Source organism: Vidua macroura, chromosome 3, assembly GCF_024509145.1.
Source record: "Vidua macroura isolate BioBank_ID:100142 chromosome 3, ASM2450914v1, whole genome shotgun sequence".
In the NCBI taxonomy this organism is placed as follows: Eukaryota; Metazoa; Chordata; class Aves; order Passeriformes; family Viduidae; genus Vidua; species Vidua macroura.
In genome coordinates, this window is record NC_071573.1 from 11911742 (window position 1) to 11936997 (window position 25256).

General features: G+C 36.6%; 1 protein-coding gene and 1 long non-coding RNA gene across 2 annotated transcripts in view; one reads left to right on the top strand and one right to left on the bottom strand.

The window, feature by feature from the left end:
* PRKN (parkin RBR E3 ubiquitin protein ligase) overlaps positions 1–25256 on the top strand; it is a 673918-nt gene that overhangs the window by 407528 nt on the left and 241134 nt on the right. The window lies entirely within an intron of this gene.
* On the bottom strand, positions 21780–22787 carry LOC128804799 (uncharacterized). The gene is made up of 3 exons (XR_008436203.1): positions 22489–22787; positions 21927–21983; positions 21780–21836 (listed from the first exon to the last, which is right to left on the bottom strand). It is a non-coding gene; the product is annotated as an uncharacterized LOC128804799 (long non-coding RNA).

Here is a 25256-nt window from a genome sequence, read left to right on the forward strand (position 1 = left end):
GATGTACAAGGGATGGTGTCCTTCTGTTGTTCAAGTGAGATAAGAGTTCAGCTGAGGGAATGTGAAAGAAGCTACTGCTGCCAGTCTAGCCTCAGCTGTGTTGTACTCTAAGTGTTATAATAGCTAAATATGGCAAGACTAAAATATTGCTAATCTCAAAGTTTTAGAACTCCCCATATTGGAAAGTTGTTTTTCTCTACCTTAAAGCAGTTCTAATAGCAGCAGTAGTAATACAATTGCAGTATTTTTTCTTTCTCTCATTGATTGCTACCTCCGTCAGTTGTCTTTGTTATGTTAGCAGTTCTGCATAAAAAAAATGCACTTGGAAGTATTCTCTTTTGAGGTGCTTTGCAGAATGAAGAATCTAAGGAGAGCTGTTGTAACTTCACAGTTCATTTCTGCAGCTATCTGAACCTAACTTTCTGATATATAGGTCATTTGGTTGTCTCTAGTATTAAGTTATACTTGAGTTAGGAACTAATGATTATTTTTTGTTCTTTGAGAAAGTCATAGGACTGAGTTTCATCATACCTGTGAGAAGGAGGCATGACTACATTGCCAGCCTCTTCCTATGCTCAGACCCAAGGGGTTTTAACCTTCTTCATAGCTATGGATGCAGCAGCTCTCATCAATGAATTCAGTTAAGAAACTTTCACAACAGTGTCATGTGATTTTCTTTTCCATATATCATGGTACTTCTACTGAATAGCATAAGATGGCATTTTTAAAATCTACAGTTTACAATCTTCATTTTGCAACTGCGATTTGTAGTTTATATTTACATGTGGGTATGATAAAGCACTACTTGACACAGCTTTTTCTAATTACATCAATGAAGCCTCAAATGAATTCTCCTTGACAGGAATGAACACCATGGGACTTGCCAAGAAAAGACCTTTCTTATTCTGGCAATGTGGGTTTAATACATGTTATATCTAATAGAGAATGACTCAAAGTAAAAAAAATATTAGATCTGAGCTTTATTGAAAAGATAGAGGTTTGTTTGAGCCTTCTTCTACAAGGCATACAAAACAAAGTCATATTCACTCTGATGAGATTTATGTTATGGTAGCTGACCAGGTTGCACAGACAGCTCAAAGGAGTCTGCATTAAAACATGTATTTTTAAACACCACAGACTAATGCTCCAATATTGTTTGTGATGTCTTGAAGTTTGAGGTTTGGACTTTTTAAAAGTTATTTGATCATTTTCATGTAAGAGTAGATTTACTTAAAAATTGGCACATTTCTTCAAGGCATATGTGCACACATTGCCCTCAAATTCTACAGGAGGCTTTGATTTTGTAATTAAGCATAGTTAAATAGTTGGCACTTCCAATTAGTTCTGTTCATTCTAGTGTTTTTCAAAAATAGAGATAACATAATGAACATAGCCTGCAGTTTCCATTAACATTTGACTCAGTGTTCCCGATTTTTATCAAGGGAATGTACCAACATAGCAAGTTTTTTATATCTTTTATTGGATCAACCTAGAGGTGAAAGCACCATACACACAACAGAATAAAAATAAACAGCAGCTGCTACAGCAAAGGGTCACTGTGACAGACGAGATCAATGTTATCATCACAAGTGTATGATAACTTGAGCTGGAAAGGATCTAGGGATTTCAGATAAACAGGGCTTCTCAAGTAGGTTTAATTTCTTGCTTCCCGGCACACATGTGCCAGAGGATGCATTTTTTCAATGCATTCAGGTATTTTGTGTGGTGGTATCCTTGCTTTGCTTTGATTTCTGAGGCCTAATTAAGCAGGAGATAAGAAGGTTTCAAAAGAAAGCTATCATCTGAGCTGATGAGCTATATGATATATCACCTCAATAGTGCCATAGCTTCACTTTATTCCAAAACAAAATGTGTCATTGCTGTGATTTTTGGAAGAACAACATTAATTCCTTAGTGTTCAGCTGCTAATCAAGTGCCAGGCAGCAGTACTCCAGCTGAGAGCAGCCAGCGTTGAGGACCAGAGCTCTGAGCGCAGCAACAGTGCATTGATAGGATTAGCTGTTCACAAGAGCATGGCAGCAGCCCCATGACTCAAACCCACTGCATCAGCTCAGAGGAAGCTCTTTCAGATAGGAGCTGGCCAAATTCCATTGGTCATTAAAATTAAAAAAGTAAATGTTACAGATTATACTCTCTGCCCTTGTTAAAGAGCAACAAAAATCTATCCCATCTCTCTGTGTGTTGTCTTGTATTAATGAGGCTTCATGCATAGAAATTTTCATGAGTGGTGACCTCCAAGTATCTTTGAAATAATTAATAAGGTTCTTAGAGGGATGGATTTGCATATGCATGAAAGATCATTTATAGTTATTTAGTTACTGTGCAGGGCAAAGAATCTTATAGCATTACCTTAAAGAAGGAATTGTATACAAATATACAATGTATTTCCTCTTTTAAACACATTCTTTTCCTATGAAAACAGTTGCACTTTTCAAATAGCATTAGAGCATTATGAATCTTGGTCCCCAATGTAAAATAGACTTCCACAGTTTTTTGGTAATAGAAAAGCTGGTGATACCAAGGAAAGGCAAGGTTTTATGCTGCTGTAGGCACTTTGCAAAAATATCTCTGCATCAGTTTATTTCTTATGAGTAATCATATGCATGATGTATTTTAAAGGAATCCAGATAAAAGATGCAGTTCTCCTGATGACTGTAAAACACTATTTTATCTGGAAGTAATCTGATTTTACCACAGATATATAAATAAATAAGGAGAATTACCCCAATTTGTGTATGGAACTGCTAATAAAACGGACTAAAGCTTTAAAGTATAATAAATTGCCTCGAGAACCACGTTCCACTGAAGGAAAGCTTCTAGGGCTAGATTAAATTTTTTATCCATGTTATATGCTATTTGTATAATAACAGTATGTCAATGCAGTCATGAATCTCTGAATCATCTTTCAAAATCCTAGTACCCTTGTAGAAAAGGGGAGAATGAACAGCTTAAGCAAAGCTTGCAAGTAGAAGGGAGGAGGAAAACTGTGATTTGACCACACCAAATAGTGTGTTTGAATCTTTTCTGTTATGGACAAAAGCTCCAACAAATTTCAGAAGGTGCCTGTATGGAAGGGGGTTTAAAGTGAAGGTCAGTCTTCTAGGAACAGAACTTTCTCAGGAATGTAACGTAGAAGCATGCATAGTTTGGTAGGGCCTAAAGTGAGCCAGTTGGTACAAGAAATAAGTTTCCTGGTGTGAAGCCTCAATATTTCAACAGTGTCTGAAGTCTGTGTTCTCCAATAATGTTGCTTAAATGTATTTGATATATTTAGGAAATCACAAAATCTGGGAAATGGGAGTGATTATTAGAGGAATAAAATAAAAGAGATTAAAACACACACATTTGCAGATTTAGGAATAAATGCAAAGTGCTCTTCAAGTTTAATATTTAGGAGCTGTTAAATTCTTGGCAGCAGTAAACTTTTTGTAATTTCTTGTTGGTATGAAATATCTGAGCATACAGAAGTAGACTTTGACAGAGAAGAGAGCCAAAAACATATAGATAAACCAGATTTTTACTCTCAAGGATTAGTTTAATTTGCAGAAGTTTCCTGAAGTAGCTTCCTGAAAAATTTTTTATGGTCTTCTGCATTCTCCTCTCACTGTGGTCATAAAACAAACATGAACTAACAGTGTATCAAGTGCCTTTTCATGCTCCTTTACTAGCACAAGCTCATGAGACTAGCTCAAAGGACATAATTGGAAGTCACAGCAGCTCTTTCATTTCCATTTTCAGTGTTGACTGAAGTTCAAGCAGTGACATCTGAGGTTTGTTCCCTCAAGTCTTTGTGCTGTTTCTGTGGCTACAGATTGCCAACTTCTTATCTAAACAGCTTTCAAATCTACAAAACAAGCAGAGCTTGATCCCATAATATATTTGAAGCGGGCATTGGATTCTTCTTTGGGAACAACTACAGTGAAATCATACAATGTGATACTTACAGAAATCTGAGTGGCCATAATTAAATTCTGCATGAGATGTCTTACTCATAGGTGTTTTTCTCCCTATCTCTCACTAGTCCTTCTATTGCAATATATTTCATTTGTAAATTGCATAGAGATCACAGTGCACATAGGCTTAATCTGGTTAGCAATAATGAAGGACAAGAGATAATGAAAAAATCTTGCATGGAAATTAATTGACTTTAAAAGGAACTAGAAATGAACTTTCAAAGCACACTTCTTGTCCTATGAAATGAGCTGGTCTGTGTCAACATAAAACAAACATACTGGAGCAGTGGCAGTAGTGTGTGCAGAGGGGTCTATCTGTCTTTCACCATTTCTATGTCCAGCTGAAACAGAGGTGAATTTCTGTCTCAGCTGGAGTCAGTGAAAGCTGTGACTTTGAAATTGAAAGATATTTGCTCTGACTGAAAGCGCTTTGGCCTCTACTTGTTTACTTTACAATGATTAGTTGATGTGGGTATTTGGTTGACAAGTCACTTTTAAGTTGCCATCTGATTGAGAAAAATCATCACATACATGAACAGTAAAATCAAGTCATACAGTTTTATTAGTGACCAACTTTACACTGAACTTCTTGGATAGGTTTTTAATTCAAGCTATTTTCTAATTCATCTTACATAGGTGCGGTTATAGCAAGTACAATGATTTTTACTGTATCTCCTTAATGCCTATTTTCTCCAGAAAAATATATTTTTTTAGAAAGAAGGATCAGCTTCAGAAAACGGAACTTTTGTGTTCATTCATGGCTGCAGATGCATTTTCAACCAGGACTACACTGCGTTGTCCATGGGTAGTACTGAATGGCCTTGCTCGGTGCTCCTATTCTAGTCCATAGGCAGTTAACGTTCGTGAGGAGGTCTGGGTGAAGGATGGGAACAGTTGAGATTAATAGAAGGAAGAAATAATAATTTAGGGAATAGTGGAAAGAAGAGTCATGAAGGGAAGGAACTGAGAGACCAAAGAGGCTGGGAATAAAGGAGAATTGTTAGCGACTATTCAAGGCATGAAATAGGAAAGATCTAAAGGGCAAGGGCAGGTAAAATGAGTAAATAATGCCTCCTCATAAAGTTGGGAATTTAGCTTTCCATGACAGTAGTTCATTAGTTTATATGTGGACTGTTCTTGCACAAACTGGAAACACATGTTTGTTCTAAAAATGTCCAAGAGCTTGAAGAAGATGTTGATTTTTACAGCTGGAATTCGTTTGAGGTCTTTATCTTACACTCATGCAGCATGAGGGGAAGCTGACCTTTCATGTTTGGAAAATTAGAGATTTCCTAATGGATCAGTTTCTATCCAAGCAGAGGCTTTCTTTCAGTATAACGCCATCCCTGAGGTGGGCTGTGCAAGCAGCAGCCTTTATAAGAAATCATTGCTGTCTGCTAACTTATATGCTCCATAAATAACCTGCTGGGACCAACTGTGGCACATGCAGCATGTGTTTAGTCTCTGAAGCCTAGTGATTAATATTCCCTGAGTCACTTTCTGAGCCTTGGTCTCCCACATGGCAGCATGTAGAGCTGCTGCCATATCACAGAACCAGCTAAGGACATTCCCCTTCAACAAGGAGTTGGCTTTAATTAAATTTCTCTGTCTGGGAAGTGAAAATCTAATTTTCTTTTTGACATTTTCTATATTACTACTTAGACAAAATTATGAAAATAATTAATCCCTGTGAAGCAGACATCAGCATTATAAGAAATACAAAAATATTGCATATAAATAATACTACTAATCACCAATCTGTTATAATTTATTGATGCAAGGTCTTATTAAAACTCTTAAATCAGATTTGTTCTTCATATAACAGATGTGTTAAATGATTGGACAAGGTAGGTGCAAGTGAGGGTTATAAAAAGTAACATGGTTCAAACTGCTTCTCAATAAATTCTATCTCCCCAGAAATGTATTTCAAGGCAACAAATAAATGGGGGAAAGGAGATAAGGTGTGTAATTTAGGAAAGAGGTTTTGATTGTATATCTGGATCAAATACAGTCCAATATAATGCTGAATTAAATTGTTGATGGATGGAAGGTCTCTATACAATAACAGTATTCTCATTTTGGCCCATGGGGAATCCTTTTTTGTATAAAAAAAGCCTTTATGTCACCAATATTTTCTATTCTGTCCTTCACTGCCATTCCCTTTGTTGTCTGTCATTTCGTAGCCTTGTTTCCTTCCCTTCTTATAAGCATGCAAATTATTAACTATAATTATCTGTTGCTTATCGAAACTTGCCACCATATGATAACAGGGTAGTCGTATTTGGAAATAATTCTAGATTCTTTAAAATAGAAAATATTTGTGCTTAATCAGATGGTGAGTTTTAATATGCTCTTGCAAATGAATTATTAGGATGCTTGCAGTTAGCTTTTTTGCTTTGATGCCTGATAAATTTGGGCTAATTAGAAATTTTTGTGTTTCGTTTTCCCATTTTAAAACCAATGTAACCTCAGTAGTAGTTTCAATGTAGTTTCAGTGAAACTAATAGGACAATAGGATTTGCCAGAACAATTTAATATCCCTATATTTACTGCATTTTTTAAAACATAAACATATAAATACTGTAAGGAAACTAACACTGGAGTTTGCAGAGTATAGTGGTTCTGTTGAGCACAGTTGGACAGAATCAGGGACACCTTCTAAGAAAGGACTTTCCCAGTACACCATTCAGTCTGATTCATAGCCAAGGCAGGAATAAAGGACATGAGATAACAGTTTGTTGAGAATGACAATGAAATGTATATTTTACTTATACATTGTTTAAATAAGGGTGAATGAAGTTCTTATAAGACTTTCCCATTTCTGAAACACCTGTGGAAGTAAAACTTGACAGACTCTTGTTAGTCATGTCCTTCACTAACAATTTAAGTTTGAATATTCACACTTTTCCTGTTGATACCTTTGTGTACCTTGTTCACTGCAAATGCTCATGGATAGATTTCAACAGTAAGTAATAAGCTGTAATACAACAACATTCATAAGATTACATAATGTGTGGAATGTTAAGCCTTAAGTGTCTTGGGCAGGCCTAGACTGAAGATGCATCTTAAAATCTATTTATTTGTAACAGAGATCAGAATGTTAGGAAACAGTCATATCTGAAACTGAGACCATCTATCAGCATCCTAGTGGGTGACTGCGAGCACACTATCTGCCTGTCAGTCAGTACCTGTTTTCTTCTCTTCTCTGTTACCCTTTGCCCTAGATGTCTCTTTTTAAACCTCATAAAAAATGAGGTACTGCTATAAAAGCAATGACCTGGCAAAGTGTGCAGCTCTTGCCACTTGGTGCATACCTCAGCTACTCCACCTTCAGCTCTGTGGCTAACACTGCATGAGATACCAGTGCTTCAAGAATGCTTTTACTGTTAGGCTTTTACAGAAATAATCAAAATATCCATGACAGAGTTTTACTGTATTAATACCAAATTGGAAAGCTAAAGAAGTTCTCACCCCCATTTAAGATATTTGGTTCTGACTGTGAATTCATATATATATATGTGTAAAACATATAAATGTAAAACATACGTGTATAGCTATGTGTAAAATGTAAATCGCTTAGCTGAAGGTGTCAAAAACCAGACAAATGACACAACTGGGAAATACAGTGACAAAAGTGTGCCCATTAAAATTCTCCTGCTTAGATGTTCTGATTTCTTCCTCTATTTGTTCTTTTACTTTATTTTTCCCTGAGAATATGCCTCTCTTGATTCTATATTATTTCTTTTCATGATTTATTTATTTATTTATTGGTTTCTGGGAAGTAAAATATATTTTCTATTCTGTCCTTCACTGCCATTCCCTTTGTTGTCTGGCCATCTCTGTTGCCTTATTTACTGATCCCTAAATATTGCTGGCACGTCCTATGATTATTTTCCACATTTTTCTCTTGCTCTTCATTTCTCCTTTTGTCTTTCTTTTCTCTCCCTCACCTTGTCATGCCTTTCCATCTCCTGCCCTCTTTTGTTCTGATTGAGATTCCAGTCACTCTTGATCTCTTCTGTAAGTACCACAAAGCAGTGAGGCCTCTGAGCAGATGAAAGCATAAGGAAAACTGACTCTGAAGGTGGAGTAATGAAAAGGGGGTCGGTTCTGAGGGTCAGTTTTTCGTCTGTGATCACTAGAAAAAGGGCGTTTGGTATTGTCCCTCGGCTACAGAGGAGAACCAGCTAGGTCTTATTCCCTGACCTTTTTCTTTCCCACCTGGCGAGCAGGAATATTCACATTGATGTGTTGAATGCCTGGTGCTGTGGCTTGTGTGTCCCCTGGAGAGAGGCAATGGGAGCAGTTAAAAGTGAAGGCTGGTGTGCTCTGATAACCTGGCCCAAGACACTGCTTGGGCAAGAGAACCTTGTGTCAAATGGAGGGCAGGGCTCAAAGGCTTGGTTATTAAAACCACGTTCCCTTTATTATCATTACCAGGTAGAAAACAGCTAGTAAGGACTTGGGGCATTTTTTCCTCTTTTTTTCTCTGTATCCTTGCAAGCACATAAGCACTCATAGGCACAGCCTTCAACAGAATTTCTGGCCAGCTAAAACATGAACTAAACTACTAAAAAGTTCTTTTGTTTGTTTTCTTCAGTGTTTGGAAAATGAAAGAGTGCAATGCCAGGTACAAAGAAAGCTCAGCTTGTCAGTTAAATGGGCTGCCTGGCGAAGCCAGATTTTGCTTTTCATGATCCTTGTCCTCAAGTAATATCCACTGATGATATCACTGCTGGAGGAAGGCTGGAAATTATGGAGGCGTTTTGGGTAATAACTCCTAGCAGGGAGACAGTATTTACCAGGAGTCTGCGATGAGACTCTCAGGTAAATAATAAGCATTTTAGAAAAACAACCTAATTATGTATTTAATCACTTGGAGCTGTTCCATTCACTTGGGAAAATAATGTGCATTTTGTAAATCTGCCTAATTATTTATTTGAGAAGGAAGTTATTCTAGCCTCTAGGGTGTGGAGTGTGATTTTTTGATTTTTTTGATTTTTTTGTGCAGATCTGATATGCTTGAGAATGTATTTTTAAAAAAATTGACACCCCACCATCTCAAAATAACAAACCAAGACAATGCAAAAATGTTTTTAATGCAGTGGGGTGAGGTTTTTTTAATTTTTGTACCCAGTGCTCTGGTATTTCTACAAAGGCATCAAACTTTATTCTGCTTTAAAACAGCCATCTTCTTAGCATTCTCAATAGCAAGATGAGCAGTAAAGTGCAAGCAGCCATATTTCTATGTGGCATACTGTCTGAATAGGGAGTTTTGAGACCACTAATCAATCAAGCTAAATCTAGTCAGCAGTTACTAAAAGCTAGAGCACATTTCAGGTCTGAAATTCCATAGCATCTTTGCAGTGGACGTGATGGTTTTCTCTTATGATGGTATGAATAATGAATTGCATACTTTGGCCATAGCTAGTTACTAGCAAGAGAACTGAATGTCTAATATATGTCAGAATTAAAATAAGTAATTTTGTTCAGTGTGCCTGCCAGTCCACAGGGAATTATTATTCTACTAGGATACATTCTTCCCACTCTCAATTTGTGCATTTAACTCTGGGTTTTTCCTTAATCAAGAATTTATAGACCAGTTTCCATAGACTATCATTAACAGTGTCCCAAATTTACTTGGTGTGACTCTGTATTTGCTGTGCATTTTTAAGTGCTATGAAAGTCCACTTGAGAAAGTAGTTTTTATTTTTCTAAAATTTTAGAAATCATTTTTGGCAGAGACTACATCAAGGCAGAAGTATTTACAAATCATATATTTACCCTATTTAATGATAAGTAGAATTTTCATAGTAAAAAATATAGTCAAGAGGAATTATCTGAAGAATCAATTTCTTAATGTTGCATTTTCTTACAAAGTAAATACGGTGTCCTGCTAAATATGCAAAACCCTATCCGCATTTAGATTTTCATTATCAAAAGAAATGTAAAATATTGTTCAGTAAAAAAAACATAGTGTATTGATTTGGAAGACTAGTCATGGCCTCTGTATTTCCTCCTGACTTCATCAGGATTTATGGGGATGTTAAATGAAACCCTTTTCCCATCACAGAAAAATCAAAAGCTCAGGACAAAACAGTCACATTATACCTATAATTGAACACTTCCTCTAAAGGGCCAGAGCTCTTCTCCTGAGTTTGATGTCTTCCACAATAAATAAGAGCAAGAAATTCTAAAAGAGAGTTCTTAACATCATTCTGTACCCATTTATGTGTTTCATTCCAGGGTAACTTCCAACTCACACATCTTTTAGTAATTTCTCTTATTGCAGGTAACCTACAGCTCACTCCTTTGTTTCCTTCCTTTCATAAAATTCTGGCATTTCTGCTGATTATATTAGGCACCAATGAAAGGAATATTGCTCTTTTGCACAGGAACATGCATAATTAGCCCATGCTTAACCTGGTTGGATCATATTGAAATGGTTATGTTTATGCATGGACCTGAATACTTTTCTGGATAAAGAAATTTTAATATATCAACCTCACTGCTGGATAGCATCAGTGTCATAAAGATGGACTGATTCAGTGAACTGGTTTATTATTTCTAAGGAAACCAATTTTCCCTGTATTTTTGCAGCATATATGGAAATACGTCCTAACCTGAAAAACACTTTATTTCAAAACACATTGTATGCAAAAGTAATTTCAATCCCTCATGCATTGTATGACTATCCAAATGCACAGAAAGCATAATAGTTAATTTTATGTACTGGATGAAACTCATGAAAGTGTTTTCCCTCTTTGGTTAAACTGCTTTTATACTAAGTTAAGCAGCACTCTATAATAGATTTGACATATAAAACCCTTTCAACAAAACAACGTCCAGATCACATATTATTCTAATTTTGTTTACAAAATAGTAGGCATTTAGAGCATTTGTGGAACTAAAAAATATGTAACACAGTGGATTGATGTTTCACTCTTTGATTACAGACTGAAGCAGTGCAACATTGGGATTTAGTGCAGATAGCAAGGTCCAACCTTGGAGCAAATGTAAGATGGTTTAACCCGTGCTTTTGTTTTAGCCTTACTAGAGCCTGGACATTAACTAAAATTTTGTAAGAGAAAAGTATTCCTTTAGGATGGGATACCTCTGTGCTGGGTTTGTTCTCTAGATGCCAAATGAGTTGTGTAAGTGATGTCATTCAACAGACAGACTATTACAATGAAATCCTGGGTAGCCTCTGCTCCTGTTGCACTGGGAGAGTTTCCTAAGTTTAGCGTGATCCTCATGTGGCTGCTATGGGCGTGTTAAGGTCACTTTCTGTATCTCTCACAAAGCAGCCAAAAGGAGTTGATAAGCAGTTTGTACAGATTGAGAGGAAAGTAGGATAATTGGAGTGAAATTATATGGAATAGAAAAAGATTTATAATTACAGTTTTGGTATTCCAGAAATCAGGACTGGTGTGTGACCAAGATTTTTCTCAAAGCTGATTACTGCTTTGCATGGTAATTAAAAGTACCATGTAATTCTTATCTCATAGGTTAAATATTTGAAAGCAACATTGAGTTGCAACCGAGAGAGTACTACTTGTTTGTACTAGAAATCTCCATAGTGCTTTTAGAACAATGTTCTAAAGTATATCATTATCCTACAATTACCTGAGTTACATATTTTTAAAACGGCACGGTTATGATGGATGAAACTAACGTGAGTTTGGGGTAGATTTCGGTTTTTGAAAATAAAAACTAAAATACTCATGGTTTAAAATCCTTCTTCCCCAGGGTTTTAAAAGGTAGTCATTTGAATCTTGAAGTTGATGGGGAAAACTCTTTGGTTTTAATTGAAACACGGAAATTCTGTACAATCAATTCCTCCCAGTAACACGACTCTCCCAAATTCAAAATGTTGGGGATTGTATGTAGGAAACTTCCTGGCCATTTCAATAGAGATCAGAAAACAAAGGATACGTCTTAGATAAATCTCTTACCTTAACTACTACTGGAAAATGTGGATTTATGCCAACAATAAAGACAAAATGAGATTAAATTCTAGTCCTCAGAATTCAAAAGCACAAAAGAGTCTTATTATGAATGACAATTCAGTATCTTGGAGAGGTTTTAAATATAAAATGTTCTCTAGACCATATGTTGTGATATATCCAAGGAACCTGAAAATATGGTCCTCTGTCTTTTCTAGTATCTCACAGTTCTGGTATGATGACATTCTTTTTTAGTTCACTCTCTGCTCTATTTTGAGAGGCCGTTTTCCATCTGAAATTAAGGCATAGTACTAACAATATGACACATACAGTATGGTATTGTTTGCAGCCAGAAAATGGTTGCTAATGCACCAGAAAAATTTGGAAGAGATAGCACTGAAATCTTGGCTTGCTTCAGCCTCCCACTTACAAACTGCTGATCTGGCAGCATGTAGACATAGACTTACACCCAGAAGTTTGGCAAATCTAAGCAAAATGTGATGCAATGATTTGTACCTGCAAAGAGTAGTCCTGACTTAACTTGCTTTGAGTACTTATAAAAGTAACTAAAATTACTCTAGATATACATTTCTGATCCTTGTCTATCATGTTTGATATGTGTGCAGATATCTGTATTTTGCTTTCGCTTAATGTCATCATAACTTCATCATGATAAAAAAATTATATTGGGAAGATAATGCAATTCAAATGCATAGGTACATCTTTATTTAGATTTGCCTTGTTTTTTAAAATATTTTTCATTAAGGGACATTTATCATTTAGCTTTATCAGGTAAATTTAGCTATATTGACTAAATATTTCTCTGACCTTTTTTTTCAATATAAATCAGTGCACTTTTCTGAATTTTTCAGTCTGCTAGTGAATGGCTTTACATGGCAGTTCAAATCTAGTCAACGTACTGATATTGAATATATATATATATATATAAAATAAAATTATCACAGCTGAAAGTAAAGTATTGTTGTAATCAAAGTGATTGCTTTTTAAGGGTGAATTATTACCATAGTTATTCACGTTTAAACACATATTATTGAAAGACAGTTCTCTTAAGCGCATATTGTATATTCTTAAATTCTGTCACACAGGGCTTTCCCCTTATTTTAGAAGTCCCCTATTTCTTCTAAGTGGCTAGAGAAAAGTAACTTTGTGTGTTAGGCTTAGAATGGTTTTTTCCTTGCCCATGGAGAAATGAGATTTTCCAGGTTATTTAAAACAATCATCACTCAGAAACTGCCCTCTGCCAACAGTCTTAACTCATTTTTTCAAAGCCAGAGTTGCAAAATGTATTTCCAAAACAGTTGTTTCCATTTCCACGTGTATAAAATAAAACTCTGGCTTTTGTTTATGTTATTTATAAGAGGTATTGATAGCCTATATGTGGGAGGGCAAATTTAAAGTCAACTTGTGCAATATGCTTCCTGTGGGCCTGCTCCCAAATACCACTGTGAGCATTTTCCCTCATGTGCCTGCTCAGCCAGTCTGACTCCTGGGAAAGTCACTTACTGTATTGGTGTGTCACGTGTGTAAAGTATTATGCATTCATGTGATCATTTACAAGTTGTAAATGTAGCCACTTTAATCAACTACCCTGCTCTTGTCCCAAAGGGACTGAATGGAGTGAATTTACACCCCAGACCTCTAAAGAATATCAATTTGTGCTGTTTTTAGTAAAACTTGGAAGAGAAACTTTTTTTATTATTTTTCTCATTTTGTCTTCTCAGAATGTGCACAAGCACTGTTAAAAGTTAGATTTGTTGAAGAGCAGGTCTGGGCACAGTTCAGTGCTGGTGCCGATTAGAGATATCTTGCAAATCTAAGGAATAAAAATGGAAACTTCATGCTCTAAGGGAAGAATCCTTGATTTCCATTGGCACACGCTTTTAGCTCACAGCAGACTTTAGGCTTATGACACTTTTTATATGTTGGAAATCTTCTTTGCATAATTTGAGAGGTTTTAAAAAAAATATTATACTACTCTTCTCCCTCAGGGCCCTCTACAGTTGGAATCTTAGTACTAGAGGACCCTGTTTCTACAGGCAGATGGATATGAAAAATAATGCTAATAAAATTTGTAAAACTCTCTTTAACATTTTTATAGGAATGTATTTGTAATATATATATAGAATACAGGATAAATTATGCCATTTTATGGCTTAATATTACTCAGGATGGCTTGCATATCTCCCTCATGGTTTTGCCTCTGTTTATTTTATCCTTTACAAACTCCTGTTATGCATTACATAAATATTTGTATATGTGAGGAACTAGTATGCATATATATTCAAACAGAATACATATATGTACATACTCACACATGCATATAATTATATATAGAAAAGTATAGCTTTTGAGTTAGAAGTCAAGAAATCTCAGAAATTGTCGTACTGTTTCTACTATTTCATTTAATGAAGTCATATTTTCCTTTAAAGTGTTTCTTCACAACTTCCAGTGAAGTCATTTGGATATGATTCTTTATGTTATGTTAGAAGAGCTGAACCACTTTAGAAACTCTAAATATTTAACAACATAATGTTAAGCATGCCTACTTTGCAAGTGGTCAGTTATGGTAGGAGTTTCTGCCTCTATTTTTCAGAAGTTTTTTATGTCTTACATTCTTTCCCCTCCTGAAATATTCTGGGTTTTTTTCTTGTTTTTTTCTTAAACTCATTACACATTTTCTTAAAGAAAAAAAAAAAAAAAAGGAAACAAGCAAACAAGAAAAACCTCAAACCCAAAACCTTGGTTTTTTATCATACTGTGGTACAATGTAATGTAAAACTCATGTAGCTATAGGAAGAGGAATGAAGGTGAGAATAAATATTAAGATAAATAAGCAAACATAAAGGAATGATGGAATTGGACTCCAACCAGTCGTAACAGCTGCAGAAGTCAAAAAGAGACTGTTGGCTGCAGGAAGAAGGCATGGAATTGGCAGTGTTCTCCTTCTTCCATACTCTTCACAACAAGAGGGTCACAACCGTGTGATTCAGTGTGATTACCTCATTCTGGGGAAAGTTGCAGTATAGCTGATACTTTGGTTCTCTACACCTTTTGGTCTTCATGGTTAAGACTGGAGAAATATTCAAGCCAATGTGTGTTCTCTGGAAAAATGAAAGGGCCTTTCAGACAGCTGTTGTTTTGCTGTGATTGCCTCTTCCCTTTGGCTGTTTTCTCAAGCCACCTCCTTAGTCACCTCCTTAATCACCTGCCAATTTTTTGCACACCCTATTAGTTCACCTTTTCTTCTGGACTACTTGGCCATTGACTTTTCTTCTTATCTTATATCTTCTTAATGACACTTCTTCCGTGCCCTTAAAGTACATTTAAGGAATAAATTATATTTGACACTAGTGCTCATAGCTTCTTCACACGTGTGCCTGCTTTACTTACAAGCTACGCAGTTAACATAAAGCAAGGATTTATTCAGTCTAGCTCAAGGAGAGGTTTATTGGACCTTGCTATTGTAAGCTTGAATCTCCACAAGAAATTAAAAAGGCAGTTAAAGGAAATCCTAAGGGATTTGCAATTTATAAGACTGTAGAAAGCATTCTAAAAGACAGATTTGGTGAGAACAGTACTAAAATATGCAAAGGGACATGAATCAAACAATGCATAGTGTTGCAAGACTTAAAGATAACTGGATGAGTCACTAAATATCTGTGAAAAACAGAAGCAAAACTGCAATACTATTAGGTATTGTGCAAATTACATTGAGATAAATATAAGCACAAGAAAAAGTTGGTAGAAAATTATTCTGTCATCTAATTTTGCTGGCTAGTGAGAATCTATATGCCTATTAAGCTCTGAGTGGTTAGCATCTTGGAAACCCTGCTGAAGGACACGAAGACATCACAGTTATTAGAAGTGAAATGGGACACGATAGCTCTATTAGAACCCCCATTTCTAATAGTCCTTTCCTGCTCTCTGAAGCGGTCAGCATGGCATCTGTCTATTTCTTCACTGTAAATGGGTGAATATTCTCTGCAAATAGTGCAATCAACTACATTACTGATAATGCTTATAAAATCCTTGGTGGCTGGAAAAGGACTTTCGTTACCTTGGATGTCTGTTCTAGGGGAAAATAGCATACATATGTAACAGATCCTGATGTATATGGTGCTACAGTGCCCAAAATGGAGCTAAGGCTTACAAAATGTATTATAACTCTTAAACATAGTTTCATAAGCAAAAAAATCTGTTAGAAATTTCGATGTCTGGCTTAGTTGTGAAGTAGGACACCTCTAAATAGGGGTCTAGCTGGGAGAAAGAACACTAGTGATAGATGGAAGCATCAATGAGATATGTAGTCCTGAAAGAGTTGTCCATTGGGAAAGACATACTGATTTCAAAAAATGCTGTCAAAAGTGATTCTGGCATATTTTGGTTCTATATGCCCATGTGTTTCAGGTAAGCAGCATGGACCATTAATGAAATATTAGTAAAATGTACTTCATGTTTCTTCTGAAATTACTTTAAAACTTGTATTAACACATAAGATGTAATATCAGACCTATAGATTTAAGTGAATAAACTGAAAATTGATTTAATTCTGTTACTTTACTGCTTGCTTGCATCTGATCGCTCTACAGGATTATGGTGCACTTAGACAAATTGTACCTTACTTGGCTTTTTCAATATACTTTATAGTCAGAGTTACTTAGTGGAAAACTCAAAGACATGTATGCTGGTATATCCAGAACTGAGTAGATCATCTTACAAGTCATGCCATCATGCCAATGTACACACATCCTGGAGTCCCTTGGTCTCACTACTTGGCATCCTTTCTGTACACATTCAGATCTTGCCAATTCAGCTTGCTCTGTTGCAGTATTTCCTCTCAAGCTTACTGGAATATTTAAATGGCAGGTGTTCTTTCAATTCTTTAAATTTAACATCTAATAGTTCCCCTCATTTTTTCTCTCCAACTCCTTTGTGTTTTTACTGTTAACTTTTCGTTAGCTGAGATCTCCTGATGTCGTCAGTGCAGGGACACTCTTTCCACTCTTTAATTCCCTCCTACGTAACTCTCTTTATCTGTGCTCTGTGCCTCATTTTATTCTTACTGGGTCATTTCCTTTCCATTCCTGATTGAACTTCACCAATTTTCTTTTCTCTCTTCTTTTCCAGACTCTCACTGTTTTATTGCTTTGGCAGTATGAAGTGCCTAATTTGCTTTCCATCCTCTTTCTTTAACTCCATTGGCCAGCTTTACAATTTGATCTGTTCTTTGGTCTTGTTATGCCTCTTCCCTGCTTTTATCGTCTATCACCTCCACCTCTTATTAGAATCTCCGAATAAGGAAACAATCCTCAGTCAGCTTTGTCAGTGCTGAAGTCCTTTGAATGAGTCAGAACCTATGGAGTGAATGAAATGCAGCCCAGTTTAATATGGTCAAGCTGTCCTGTCTATAAGTGCATGGGTCCCAATCATATTTCCTGATGTCACCATTTTCAGTGGCCTTGTGGGACATTAAAGTTCCCTACACTGTTTCTTGGCACAGATACTGTCATCTGTACATTTCAGGGTTTGGGTTGGGTTTTCTTTGGAAGGGAAAAAGTGGGGTGCAGTAACGGAGTCTTACCTTCTCTTTGTTTTCTCTCTATTCTTTTAATTCCCCTTCCTAAATTTAATTATTCTCATTCTTAAAAAAAAAAAATAAACTTTTATCACCTCTGAGACAAGAGCAGGGAAGTCCTGGTGATCAAACTTGATTTCCTTTTCTACAAGGTAACCCACCTAGCTGATCAAGGGAAGCCTGTTGATGTAATCTTTTTGGATTTCAGTAAAGTTTTTGATACTGTCTCTCACAGGATCTTTCTGGACAAAATGTCCAGCACACAGCTGGATAAACACATCATGGGATGGGTGAACAACTGGCTCACAGGTCAGGCACAAAGGGTTACAGTGAATGGGGTGACTTCAGACTGGGGACCTGTCACTAGGTGGGGACCTGTCACTGGGCTCCATTCTCAGCCCTGTGCTCTTCAACATCTTCATAAATGACTTGGACACAGGACTGAAAGGGATACAGAGCAAGTTCAAAATAGGATACAAAACTGGGAGGAGCTGTTGGCTCCCTCAAAGGCAGAGAGGCCCTTCTGAGAGATCTCAACAAAGCAGAGAGTTGGACAATCACCAACTGTATGAAGTTCAACAAAGGAAAGTGCCAGATTCTGTATCTGGGATGGGACAGCCCTGGATGTATGGACAGGCTGGGGAATGAGATGCTGGAGAGCAGTGCCACAGAAAGGGACCTGGAGGTCCTGGTTGATGGCGAGTTGAACATGAGACTGAAGGGAGACCTCACTGCAGTTACAGCTTCCGCATGAGAGGAAGAGGAGGGGCAGGCACTGATCTCTGCTCTGTGATGACCAGTGACAGCACCCTAGGGAATGGCCTGAAGTTTTGTCAAGGAAGGTTTAGATTTAGGAAAAGGTTCTTCACCCAGAGGGTGGTTGGACACTGGAACAGCTCCCCAGGGAACTGATCACAGCACCAGCCTGACAGAGTTTAAGAAGCATCTGCACAATGCTCTTGGGCAAATGGTGTGACTCTTGGGGATGGTTCTGTGCAGAGTAAGGAGTTTGACTTGATGACCCTTGTGGGTCCCTTCCAACTCAGCACAGTCTGTTTTTCTGTGAACTTTTGAAGAAGGAATCTGTTTTGACTCTGCATTAGGCAGGCTTGGCATTTCAGTGATTTCTGTCAATTGCTAGAAATCATAGAGTGGTTTCCCAGGGATTTGTTTGATACTTGGTCATTTGATTGCAATATCTGGCAAATGCACAAGCACTCACTAAAAAAATGAATCAGTCACTTGTCTTAGTGATTCTCTGCTGTCTAATACATTATGAATTATTATATTCATCTTTCTCTTTGATACTTACCAGGTACCTTTCTTCTGTCCATCTGCTTATTTTTTCAGGACTTGTGATTATTTTAATTTATACTTCTATGCATAATCAGTCAATATCTTAAAAAAGAGTGTGAATGTGTGGTATGGGAAGGTGGGGGAAGAGACTGTCATATCATTTTTTGGAAGTCCAGCTCCTGAGGCATAATGTCAAATGTCCTAAATGTCTTAGCTGCAGCTTAGATTTTTTTTTCCATACTGCCTTTCTGCTGATGCAGGAAAAGGCAATTGCATTACTTCCCTGATGACTTAAAGTAGTAGTAATTACACATATGATGTTACTAGATTCTCCACATCCTGCATTAGGACAGTTATGATTGACTTATTGATGACTTCATTAATTCATTTCAGAGGACAAGAGCTTAAAAATTACTTTTTTAAGATTTTCACATATAGACTTGACACTCTGAAAGATGTCTTGGTGTCTAATTTACAGTTCTTTGAAATCACCAGCTTTTCCAAACTTATTAGTTTCAACAGTTATTAGGAAATAAAAGTCAATTAGCACTTCCAGGATATACCATGAAAAGATATTTCCCCAAGGTGTAAATGTGTTACTTAGTAAGACTGCTAGCCAGTTACATCTTGTCAGTACCCAGAATGTGAAAGCTTTGCATACATCTAAATAATGAGAAAATCAGTTTACACTTCACATATTGCAATAAGTCAATAAACAAAACTTCCCAGCATCCATTGGAAAGCTGTGAAAAAAGAAAGATACACTGATACATTGTGCTGTCTCTCCCATTAAGAGGTGGATACTATAAAAGATTGCAAAACTTTTACATGCATATATTGAGTGGATGAAAGGAGTGACTTTCAATGAATATGTTAGTATTTTCTAACCTTCATAAAGTGAGATATTTTGTCCCTGGAGAGGAGAAAAAACCCTACTTTACTGACATTGCCAATTGGGCCAGGGAAGGTTGATTGTTAGCATTAAACTTCTAACCATCTCATCCTTCTGTTGTATTAGAGGACAGGTGTGCTTTCAGCCTGGTTCCTGCTTTCATGCAGTTTCATCATCCCTTCAGGCTTCTTATTCCTTTGGTCCTTTGGCCATTCTCTTATATCAAATGAAAAGATCAGTTTTTCAGGATGAGTCCTTTGGTTAAAAATGTCAGCCCAGCATTTTCTTCTGTCTTTGCTTTTAACTCCTTAATGTTTGGAAAGACCTTGGCTTTTCTGAATGGAAACAGTCATTTAGGGTGAATTTCTTTTTTTTTTTTTTTTTTTTTTTTTTCTGTCAAGGAGAATAATCTCTTCTCAATCCAAGGAAAAATAGACACACATGGATTTTCATATCTTGGCAACTCCACAGCAGTCCCATTAGGAAAAACCTGCAAAAGGTTGCAAGCTCTTGATTATCACTGAGTTAAAAATGGCAGAATAAACTTGCTTTAATTGGGCCAGGATCTTAGGAGCCAGGATTTAACTTCCACAGTTATGAGTCACCATCATGAACAAATGCAATTGTTATTTTGTCATTTTGTTATTTTGTTGTCACAAATTGAAAGAGGTCATGTAGTCAGAATCAGAGTAACAAAAAATATTGCTGTGATTTAAAAAAGCAGCTGAAAATTACTAGGGAAAGTTTTATCTAGAGTGTTCTTATATGTTTTTGCTTTTATATGAATTGGTATGTGTGATAGAAGAAGCTTGTGATGTTTGTGCATCTCTGTGGTTATTTGCTTAAGTGAAATAATAAAAAATAAAATATATGGGGTTTAAATATTTGTATCTAGATAGGAATGTGGGAGGGCTTAAATTAAAAAATTAAGTATTAGATGTTCTTCAGAATTATGTAAACTTTCTATTATTCAGCCTGAATTACAAAGCTGAGATATGTATTTTACTGACAGGAGAGGATAAAGAAGATTAAATGACAATATTATCGTTCTTATAATGTAGGTGATCTAACCTTGGTGTATGCTTAGCTAAGAAAGGTGAATTTCACCTTTATACAGACAGTCTTGTGGAAGTCTGTTCCTCTAGCATTGTGGGAGACTGTTTTTTTTTGATTGAATGTTAGCCATCATGTGCAAATGAGTTATAATAACTGTCATGTAAAATGTTAAGAGATATTTAGAGATGGATTCTCCTCTACCTTCCACTTTGTCCTGTAATTTCCATCAGCACAGTTGTATATCCACTTCACAGAGCTGTAAAGATGGAAACATGCTGAAGCTTTGTGTCAAGTTTTCTCACTCCCCTTGTCCCTCAGTAGCGGCTTATGTAAAAGGCTGCAGACCTACAAAGTCATATTTACAATGCCTGAGCCCTATAGAACAGAAACACTTGGGAACACATTTTTCTCTCCTGCTTATCAGTCTTAATTTAGCATACTGCTACTTAATTCAATTTCATATATTCCAAATTTACTCTTTATCTTAATATAATTAAATAACATTCTCCTCTGTATATTTTTGAATAGCCTTCTACCTCTATTTTATCCATACATTCAGATGTAGTTAAAAACTAGTAATACTGAATTGCTTCTGCTGAATAGGATGTCATAGCAGAATAGTTCAAGTGTCTTGCTGCAGTGCCAAGCTTGAACCTTGTCCTGAGCTTTTGCTTTAGCACCACTCTGTCACTGGGGACATGTCCTTTGAGCTAGAAAATCAAAGGCTTCTGCACACACCAGCCACATTATTTTATTGTGTGCTATCAGCCACAGAAAGTGGCCTATTTTTTTTTTCTCTGACCAGTGTGAACGAGAAATGGTCAAATGGCCCCTTGTTTGTATGAAATGTTTTGTGTACAAAACTGAAAGTATTTTGCATTGAATATTTGATCAGGGTTTTTAAAAATTCTATAAAAATCTTAATTCTTGAATAAATTGTATTCATAAAAAGATCATGGTGTAGTAGAGCTAGTCTCCCCTCACCAGCTGCTGAATCCCTGTTAAAATATTTCTCCTACCTTTAAACTACATTTGTCATTGGAGATTTCCACCAAATTCCATTAAATTCTGGTACTCTGCAAAGTAAATAGCCATGAAAGCACCATGCTTCTTAACACAAATCCTCAATCCCCTGCTAACACCTTATATTACAACTGTCTAATTACCATGTTCTGCAGTAACCTTGTGGGGCTTCCATAGGTAATTAGAACTCCAGAGCATTTCTGCAATAATCCAGTAAGGACCTCTTAAGTAGAAAGAATTATGTGGTACTAATATTTTTGCACCCACACGTTCTTCACAGTTAGTTGTTTCAATTAATATTTGGCAGCAATGAAGAAATTCATAGAGGTTCATAAACTGAGACAATTCTCAGGAAATTTTTAAGGCAAATGAGTTGTAGTCGGGGTCACTTAAAGATGCAGGGCACTTTAGAAAAATTTAAATTCCTAGCATGTCAAGGTATTGCAACAGGAGATTTTCATATTACTACTAGGAGAGATGCCTTAACTTGCCCCATTCCTTTAAGACTGCAGTGTTTGGGTAAATTATCTTTTAATTTCTTGGAATTTTTACCAAGTCGTTGTAGATGAAAAATATGAGTTAAAAAGCATGGTGAGTACACTCTGATACTGTTCTACAGACATATCTTTGATGACAGAGAATAGTAGAGAGAACTATTGAGACGTTTCCTTGATTCTGGATGCCTTTATTTCACTTGAGTCTCACCTTCCCTTTGTTTTTCCTTTCAGTTAAAGATACCACATCTTATGCAGCTATGAAGGCCCTGTGTACACTGCACACACTGCTCACACTGGCACTGTAGGCTCTAAATACTATTTACTATCCTTACAAATTATTCTGATTCTTCCCCCTTTTCAGTCAGTGTCAGGCCAATGGTATTTCTATAGATCTATGACAGTGTCATCTGTGCAAGAAAATTACTTCATCATTCATGAAGTACACAGGGGTGTAGAAAACAGCTTTGATCTCAAAGTCACATGTCACTTCTCCCTGCTTCCTGCTCCCTTCAGCCCTTGGACAATCCTTCTGCACCCTCACTTTGATCCTCCACCCCTTTGGAGTGGCCTCAGACACACCCAGTTATTGTGACACCAGGATAGAAGCAGCAGCCCAAGAAAGATCAACAAGAGATGGGGGCATGTGAGGGGCATGATGAGGGTAGGGTGCATTTCTTCACATTGTGCCCAGAATTGGTTTCCTTTCCATGCTGCTCTTTCTACATTGTCTAGTGTATCTCTATGTTGGACTGAATGACCTAATGCTCTCCAAATCTCTGATGTGTGTCTCATCACAGGTACCAACCTGTTTCATTAGTTAGCTCCCAGTAGGGTAATGACTACAATTTATTACTTTACTGTTGGTAAGATCATGACTACACCTTATGGTTGTTTGCCATACCCTTTTAGTCTTAAAATCTCAGGGTTTTGTTCACAGCTGTTTTCTGCTTTCTGTGTAATTGTAATTTTTGTTTAACTAGAATATCCTGTAAAATAAGGAGAGGTCTGGAAGAAGTCATTGGACAGGTTGATTAGAAGGTCACTTATTTTTCTTGCATTAAAAGGGCAGAAGAACAAATGCCATTCCAATTTATCATCATATGTAACCTTTGATTAAACAATTTTTTGCTATATCAGTGTGAGTGGCTTTAGGCTTCAGAGTAGATTACTGAAATTGAGAACTTTAGCACAAAATAAAAAGTCATTTTTTTAGATGATTATTAAATTTAAAAGTCCAATCTGGAAGTCACCTTAATTAAATGTAAAATTGAGTCCACTGAACCTCTGTGCATTTTCCAATCAGAGCATGATGCTTCCCTAAAATATCATAAATTGTCTCTATTCTGCCAGTTAATTCCGTTGTTTTGCAGCCAAGATTATAGGTTAGACTTGATTACAATAAAACTTGCTGTTTCTTTGAATGTGATCCATGAACCCTAGTAAATACAGTCTTTCCTTAACAGCCTTCTAGCTATTACCAAGTTATGAATTTAGTTTAATTTATGTGGCAAAGTTTCCAAATAAAATGCATTATAACAATGCTAAAACTGTAAGAATAATAGATGTATATTTATGTGATTTCTCATTGTTTGTACAGCTTTGAGAAGGGACTATATTTGGTGTGTCTAAGAGAAAAGCAAGTACATAAGTGAGTAGGTGTGTGCACATGGAGAACCACACGTCGTTTTGCCATGGAAAAAGACAATCACCATGTAAAAATTCTCAGTACATTCTCAGAGAGGTAGTGCAAAATGCTCTCAGAGAGAAAGTACATCACCAAAAGAATCACTCTGTGTTGCCGAATGTTTGAATAATGTCCATAAAATTGCTATTCTTAGTGAATGGGCTGTGGTTTTTGTTTCTTCCTGAACAACAAAAAAAAAATTCCTGTCTGCCACACAGTGTGGGTAAAACTCAGATTTAGTGATGCCAGCAGCAAAAGAAGCAGAATTTACATGTTTCCACATAGGATTTTGACAAGCTTTTGTAGATTTGTACAGCCCAAAGCAAGGACATAGTCACTGTTGCTGTATTGCTGAATAAGTTCTTCTGGATCAGATGGGTTTTTTTCCCTTTACTTCTTTGTTAGTTTTTAATTTTTAAATTTGTAATCTTTGGAGATAAACCATTCCCATTAAATGCTAACTACTTTGTTTTTCTCCAAATAAATCTGGAAGATAAATCTAATTCTAGATGTGCAAAGTTTATAGATATTCTCTGAACCTCCAAAAAATCCTAGCTGAAGATACATGCTTTTTTAATATGTGTACAGCTTATTCTCCTATGACATAGAATTAAAATTTCCACAATTAACAACAAAGCAGTGTTTCTTGGCATAGCAAAAGTGAGTGTATGCACTATGCACACAGAAGGGATTTGCCTTCCATGTGAATTCTTTCTCTGGGACCGAACTTTGAAATTTCCTAATTTTCTCATAGTTCTGTTTAACAGCAAACAGAGATTACGTACCTGCCATTTCTTAAAGCTGGGGGTGGGGTGGGAGGGTGCTGGTGAATAGACACACACAGTTGATCCCTTTCATGGATCCATTCTAGTTACGGTGGTCCTGGGCAGCCCATGCATATAACCCATGCCAGCTCAGTCACAAGCCCGAACAGTAGTTCTTCATAGGCTGCAAAATGGGTAGACAAATGCCCATTTCTTCCCAGGGAAGGCAAACCTCCCTGGATGTATTGACACTCTGCTATGAAGAAAGTCCGTAGAGTCTCCGCTTTGGAGGCAATCCAATGTTTTTCCAAGGGCTAAATGAACTACTCTCTAGACCCAGCTTTGTACAATTTGCTGAGCTCAATGAACTCTTTTCTTTTCTCCTTTCCTCCTCATACTTCTTTGTTACTTTTAACAATGTGTAGTAGAAAAATTGGCAGTTACTCAATGAAATCACTGTTCAGCTTACACCAAAAGGAAGATTTTTTTTGTGAATTTGCACTTCTAAGAAGATGTCACAGTTTTCAA